Source organism: Porites lutea, chromosome 9 (genome assembly GCF_958299795.1).
Source record: "Porites lutea chromosome 9, jaPorLute2.1, whole genome shotgun sequence".
NCBI classification, from domain to species: domain Eukaryota; kingdom Metazoa; phylum Cnidaria; class Anthozoa; order Scleractinia; family Poritidae; genus Porites; species Porites lutea.
In genome coordinates this window covers 27,735,727-27,742,471 of record NC_133209.1, presented here as the reverse complement: position 1 = coordinate 27,742,471, position 6,745 = coordinate 27,735,727, and the positions used below count along the sequence as shown (strand labels likewise).

Genomic DNA, 6,745 nt, shown 5'->3' with positions numbered 1-6,745 from the left:
GGCTTTATCCCCCTAATTATGTTCCTGTTTACGACAATGCTGTTGAATTCCCCTCCCCGGGGGTAGTGGGGGTGACATAGTCATAAAACATACGTTTGCGTGCGGTTTCGGAGCAAAGAACGAGGATCGGTCTTTCTTTGCTCCGAAACCAAACGGAAACGCTGGTTACCCAGGCTAGGTGGGTGTGTGCCGACTAGACAAGCGTGGGAGAGGACAGGGTATGAAAAGCAAATAATTTTGCTATGGATAATTTTAATTCATCAGGAGCGACGAATGTTTCTGACTTTTCTTTAGTTTTAGCGAAAATGCCGGTTTACAATTCCGTTTGTAAGGTGACAGACACTTCATATTCGCGGGTAAAAAGTCATTAAGCACACAAAGTGATGCCTCTGATCTGAAGAAGGGAACCTTAACATATTTCGTTGGCTGATAGTCCCCTTCACTAACTACGGTGGAGTAACATGGTTTAATAATCATGTGATCGGTCCTTTTACATTGACTCACGGGGACCATGGATGAAATAAAGATCGACAGCTTTAACGGCCTGTGGCGCCTGTTTAGAACTTGATATTATACGGGAGGGGAGGGTGGGGTGGGGTTGGCATGACAAGTTAGTCAACCGGTTAATTTTGCTTCCCAGTTCTTTACAGACAGAGTAAATTTTTTGTGTCTTTTCAAGGATGCCACGTTGATTATCTCAAAATGAGCCTATAAATAAGGGACGGACCATTAGAAAACTTATGGGGGGGGGGAGGGGGGGCGAAGTACAAAAAAAAAAAAGCGCGCAAGGGAACTTTAAATGAAAAAAATTCATGCACGCCAATTAACCCTAAAAAATATTCATGCTACGGCCTAAAAAAAAAATTGTACAAGGAATTTGATAACGAAAAAAAATTCCTGCGGCTCAAAAATTCCCCCCCCCCCCCGCCCCCCATAACTTTTCTAATGGTCCGTCCCTAATACCGTTGCTTTGGTTTTAGATCCGTTCTATTATTAGCGGGATCGTAGATAAAATAAGATGAAATTTATTTATTTGCCTTACATCCTTTACATCAAATTTCTTAGGCTTAACATAAGATAATAGTTTTCAAGAAACATAAGGCCGGAGGATTTTAAGCAAGCTCTACTGAGCTTTTTGAAAAAATCTTCCGCACTTTTACATAATTGTGTATTACGATAAAAGGCGTCGAGATAAGGATGCAATATGTAGAAGTTAATTCATCACATTACTTTAATGACAATCTAAGGTCGTGCTTTGCTGATTGATACTATTTCTTAACCGGCTGATTGAATGGAAGATTATTTCGGGTAATCCATTTTGCAATGCAGGTCATCTGTATCAGCAATTCAGACTCTTCAGGTGACATTTAATTGCCAAAAATAGGCCTATACCAAGTGTCCGACGAAAATTGCCGAAAAGTGCCTCCAAAGTATGCCAAACGATGAATAAATTATTTGCTCTCAAAAATTGATGCCTATAACCGATCGATATTGGTTTAAACTGATGTTTGCTCAGGCTCCGAAATTCAGGTGATCAATTTGCAATCTTATTAGGGCCATCACTGTGATTACTCTTTCTTCGTCGCTGGAAAAAGACAACGTATTGTGCCCCATTTGGTTCTGACGCAGCACATCTATATTTGGAATTAATCATCACAGGATACCCAACTCTACAAAACAGCGTATTTAGACTTGCAAGATGGTTCCTAAGTTTAGTTGTAGTATCGTCCACAGGAAATGTTAAAAAATTAAAAAAAAGAGCAACATTTGGTTTTGATATATCTCAAAATGCCGAACCAAATAAAATCATCTTCAGAAAAGCTGCTCAAAGTTACTCTCTCCCAAAGAAGATGCTCAGAACCCGCTATGAAGTTGCTACTGACATATTTAGGTCCCTATGTTGATTTGTGTTTGGAGGCGTGCTTGGCCGACCGCTTGACACCTTGAACTCCGGATCTGGAGGTCCGGGGTTCAAGCCTCCCCCGTGGCATTCACCTTAGACTCGGGAACTTTACTCCACTCTCTTCACCCGAGTGTATAAATGAGTACCGGCGACATACTGCTGGGGGGTAACCCTGTGATGAACTAGTATTCCGTCCAGGGGAGGAGTAGCAATACTCCTAGGCATGCTTCATGCTAATGAAACCAGGATAAGCTCCGACCGTTTTGACCTTTGGCTGGTGTGCGCCTTCTCATTTTACTTAACCATGCTGCTTTGTAAACGCCTTATGACAGAAGCCCATTACCGAGCATCTTTTTAGCATGGCCTTGCTTGGTTTGCAAGTTTTTAGTTTTTCTGTTTGCACTTCAAACAAAGTTTCGGGTGTTTGGCTAGCGTATAGATTCAAATGCTCGAAGGTTTCGCGCGTCAGACCTTAGTTCTTTAGAGTGAAGAAGGTCTATCACGTGAGCGCCACCGATATTTTCGAACTATGATTAGAACACAAACACTTGGCCTCGTAAATGAAAATTAACCGAATTTCTCGTGGTCAGTACTCGAAGTGACGCGTAGTGTGAACAGAGTTAAATTGTTTATCAGTCAGTTTCTTGCTTACTGGGCTATCTTTTGAGCGCCCCACCGATATTTTCCAGCCGTGACTAGAACACAATTGCTCATCCTCGTGAATGAAAATTAATTAACTGAATTTATTTGGTCAGTACTCGAAGTGACGTGTAGTGTAAACAGAGTTAAATTGTTCATCAGTTTTTCCTAGGTAACTGGGCTATCACGCTAGCTAGATCCGCTCCAATATTTTTCAGCTATGATTAGAACACAAACGCTCGTCCTCGTAAATAAAAATAAACTGAATTTCCTTAGTCAGTCCTCGAAGTGACGGGCAATGTAAACAGAGTTCAATTGTTCATCAGCTTTCCTGGGTGACTGCAGTCGAGACAAGTTCCTTAGTTGCACTTCTTCAGTTTGTCTTCTGGTCCTAAATGTCGTGAAGCTTGATGGCCTTTCAATTGGTCTTCTACACTTAAGCAAGGCTTTAAATTCCCCGCGAATGTCCAAGTTATAAACACTGTAAATGAGTGGATTGATGGCCCCGTTACAGTACATGAGGAATGCAGAAATTTGACCATAGTTTGATCCAAGACTCTCATGAAAGCTGAAATAAATTGAAATCTGAAAAATCCAAAATGGTATGAAGGAAATGTAAAATACGACCACCAACATTGCAAGCATTTTTATCGCTCTGTAATTTTTTCTCTTTTCCTTTGCGTTTTACTTCGTCAAGGCGAAACCCGGGCGTTTTACCAAGCCAAATTTTAATCCCAATTGCAGAGTACAGAATGAGAGTCGTTACGAACCCAGTGGCCAGTAGTACTGTTTGCACAATAAACCACTGTACAACTTTTTCGCACTGGAAGCAAAGAAAAAAACATTTAAAATTTCCGTCAGGATGAAGAACGAGGTTGGCAAAGTTTGACCAGAGCAAAGGAGACGCGTAGAGCGCACCAATAACCCAGGTGGACATGACGATTACATAAGACCGTTTTCTTGAGATAAATGTCCTCATTGGGAAAAATATACCGCAAAATTTCTCCACAGCGATAGCCAGAATGGTTAAATTTGTGGTCAAAATGAGAATCAAGGATAGGAAAAGATCTAGCCGGCACAAAATTTTCCCAAATAAACCTTCGATTTTCCATGCTCCATTCATCAATAGATATGTATATGTTAAAGGGATGTTCTCTACTGCAAAGAGTAGATCTGCCACAGATAAGTTGACAATAAAAATGTAGTGTACTTTTCTTGTGATTTTCTTTCTAATTCTTCTAACAGCCTTGATAACCACTGTGTTACCGATCAAGGATAGAAGAATCATGACATAGTAGGCAATGACTTGGGCGATTGTGAAGGCGGTTGGCTGACTTTCTTCTAAACCTGTCTTCGAGCCATTTAAATTGGAGGTGCTATTTACCAACGTTTGGATGCTGACATTCGTCGTGTTTGCCTTTAAAGCCATTGATTTCGCGTATGCATATAAGGTTCTAGGCTTTCTCAGCTTTAGATGGGTTTGAGCGCTAACTGAGTGCGAACTCAGACCGGCAGCCGGGCTCGGGAACTCCCAGTTTAAGTTTAGGTGTTCTCGTAATGATACGACGCAAGTAACAGACAGCCAGCGCGTGGAAGATCTAGACGCTAAATGATATGTCTTATCTCTCCTTTCGATTAGACTTCAATTAATCTGGATGAAATCTATTTCCTAGTTTTCTTAAGAGGCACTTAATTGCCGTAATCGCAGGACGGTTTCCTTGCCGCCGGGCACTATTTCAAAGCTCCCTGTTTTCTCCACCGCAAAAAGAAAAGAGACTTAAAGCAGTGTGAAACTGATAAAGATTAATAGTAATTGTTCACTTTTATTTTAGTTTCTTTAAATACTAGTCGTGCACTTATGTCACAGTTTTGTAAACATGTCAGAATGTCAGCTTTAGTTAGTAAAAACGAAAGCAAATCTCCATTGCTGTTGGATCCAGCGCTCAATTTCTGCCATCCTCCCAGTTGTGTACTGTTAAGATCGGAGTTATGGTTGTTTGAAGAATCTATTTCCATTTTAAGCCCTTATTTCGAACGATCGATTGGATCCAGTGGTAAATCGAATTAAGTTTGAAGATTGCTTATTTGAGCAGCAGAATAATTATATTTATCTTGATTGTGGGTCACTTAGTCACTTTTTAATGACTGTCGCTGGTCGAGATTGCTAGTTCAGCTGCAAAACGTAAAGCGGAAATTTTCTTCTAACGACAACCAAGTTGATCTTGGACGGCTTTCATTAGTGCTGAGAATCATGCGATAACTGCACAATGCTTTAACTGGCTTATTTTTTATGGCTAAAGTTTTATCTTTTTCCTTGTCCTCTTTTTCCGGTTGCTAATCTATTGAAAGAGTTCAATTTTTTTTACTGTCGATGCAAATAATGTTTCGATCCGGAAGTTTGCTGAGGAGAAAAAAAATTAAAAAAATCTGCAGACAAGCCATTTGAAAAAACAGTCCACGGCGCTCAGTTTCGTGGAAAACAGTATGAGACCACTTCCTTTGTCTGCAAGCTCAGTCAGGGAAGCAAAGCGCCAAATTCGGCAAGTTAGAGCGACAGCAAGAAAAAAATGTGTGAAGGGAAATACGAAAACTTTTGCTACGAAGGGCACTTTTTGGGTATCTTCTCCTCACACACTCTGAAGTAACCAGAAATATATCCAATAGTTTCGACGAAATTAATCATGAGTAACACAACAATGAAGAAGACATGGTAGAAGACTTGTGCACAAAATGGCGAATAATGGATTCGAAACTCAGTTAAAGAAAGCAAGAGTTTTCTTTCGATAAATTTCTGAAAAACTTTTTCAGGTCTTAAAAAAATACTGGTTCATTCTCGAGATATCTTAGTGTTTCATGTGAAATGAAGAGATGGACTGCACTTTCTGGTGGACGTACTGCGTCAGGCTCCTGACCGCGGGTAATAAAGTCTGAACGCTGACGGTGACTAGCTCGGGGCGGCTATATACAACATAAAGTTACTGTACTAGATTTAGAAAAAGCAATCTTGAGGCTGAAATCCCGAAGACGAAAATAAGCTCCCTCCCCATTCTCGACGTCAAAATATTTATTAAGCGAAACTAGCGAAAATTCAAGCATTTACTATATGCGGACGCGCGTGCCAAAATACAGTGTATACGATCAGCGGGTACCTTTTACCCCTTAATGCTCTGCCATTTTTCATAAGAAAGAACAGTCCTGGAAATCACTAAATTAATCTTACGAAGGATGAGGATCGTCGATAAAAATGTGATAAAGCCATACAATTGCATTTTTTGTGGGCGTAGTCATCTCCTCAACAAACAAGTTGCAAACAACTTTTTTCACGTCTGAGAAAACGGATACGTCCAATCAGAAGTCACAGACTGTGGTGTGAGTTTCGCGCCAAATTTCCCGCCTTTTATAGACGCTTGCAGCTTACAGGGCCTTCGCTTTGCGATTGCTTCGCAGACATTTAACGAGAAACGTTTTTCTCAAGAGCTTTTCGCCTAAAAAAGTGAAAAACTCGGAAATTCTGGACTAGAATAGTTTCGTGTATTCTCTGTCGATGAAGAGAATTGTAGAGAGCCGGCCGGCTAAACAACAGAAACAACAGCGGAAGGGGAAAAACAGAACTAGACGTAAACTAAACTAGCTGTGCTTTTATCGGAGCTATTTGTTTTCTATTTAAGCTTACTTAAAGGAGTTGTGTCACGAAATTCAGCCAAATTAGAAAATTACAAAATTTGCTAGTTAAATCAAGAGAGAAACGTAAAATAACCTCTTAAAAACTTAAAGGAAGGTTAGGAAACATAACAGAAACAACAGATGCCACGGTGTAAATGACACAAGCAGAGATTCGAGACAAACAAATATGTCTCCTGAGCATTATTTTTGAAGTTGCAAACAGCAGAAATCAACTTTGAAAAACTGTTAGGCTGAACAGTTTTCAAAAACCCTAATTTTCGAGACAAACAAATAAGTCTCCTGAGCACTATTTTTGAAGTTGCAAACAGCAGAAATCAACTTTGAAAAACTGTTAGGCTGAACAGTTTTCAAAAACCCTAATTTCAATCCGTGTAAATCTTCGTCAGTTTTGCCCATCCGTAGCATCTGTTGTATCTGTTCAGTTGTGTTACTTTAACCTTCCTTTAATGTTTTAAGCGCTTATTTTTAAGTTTCTCTTAATTTAACGGGCGTTTTGTAATTACCTAATTTGGCTGAATT

At 40.0% G+C, this 6,745-nt stretch overlaps 1 pseudogene; it reads right to left on the bottom strand.

Moving 5' to 3' along the window:
• Positions 1-2,552: 2,552 nt before the first annotated feature.
• On the bottom strand, positions 2,553-3,986 carry LOC140948582 (neuropeptide Y receptor type 2-like; annotated as a pseudogene).
• Positions 3,987-6,745: the final 2,759 nt, after the last annotated feature.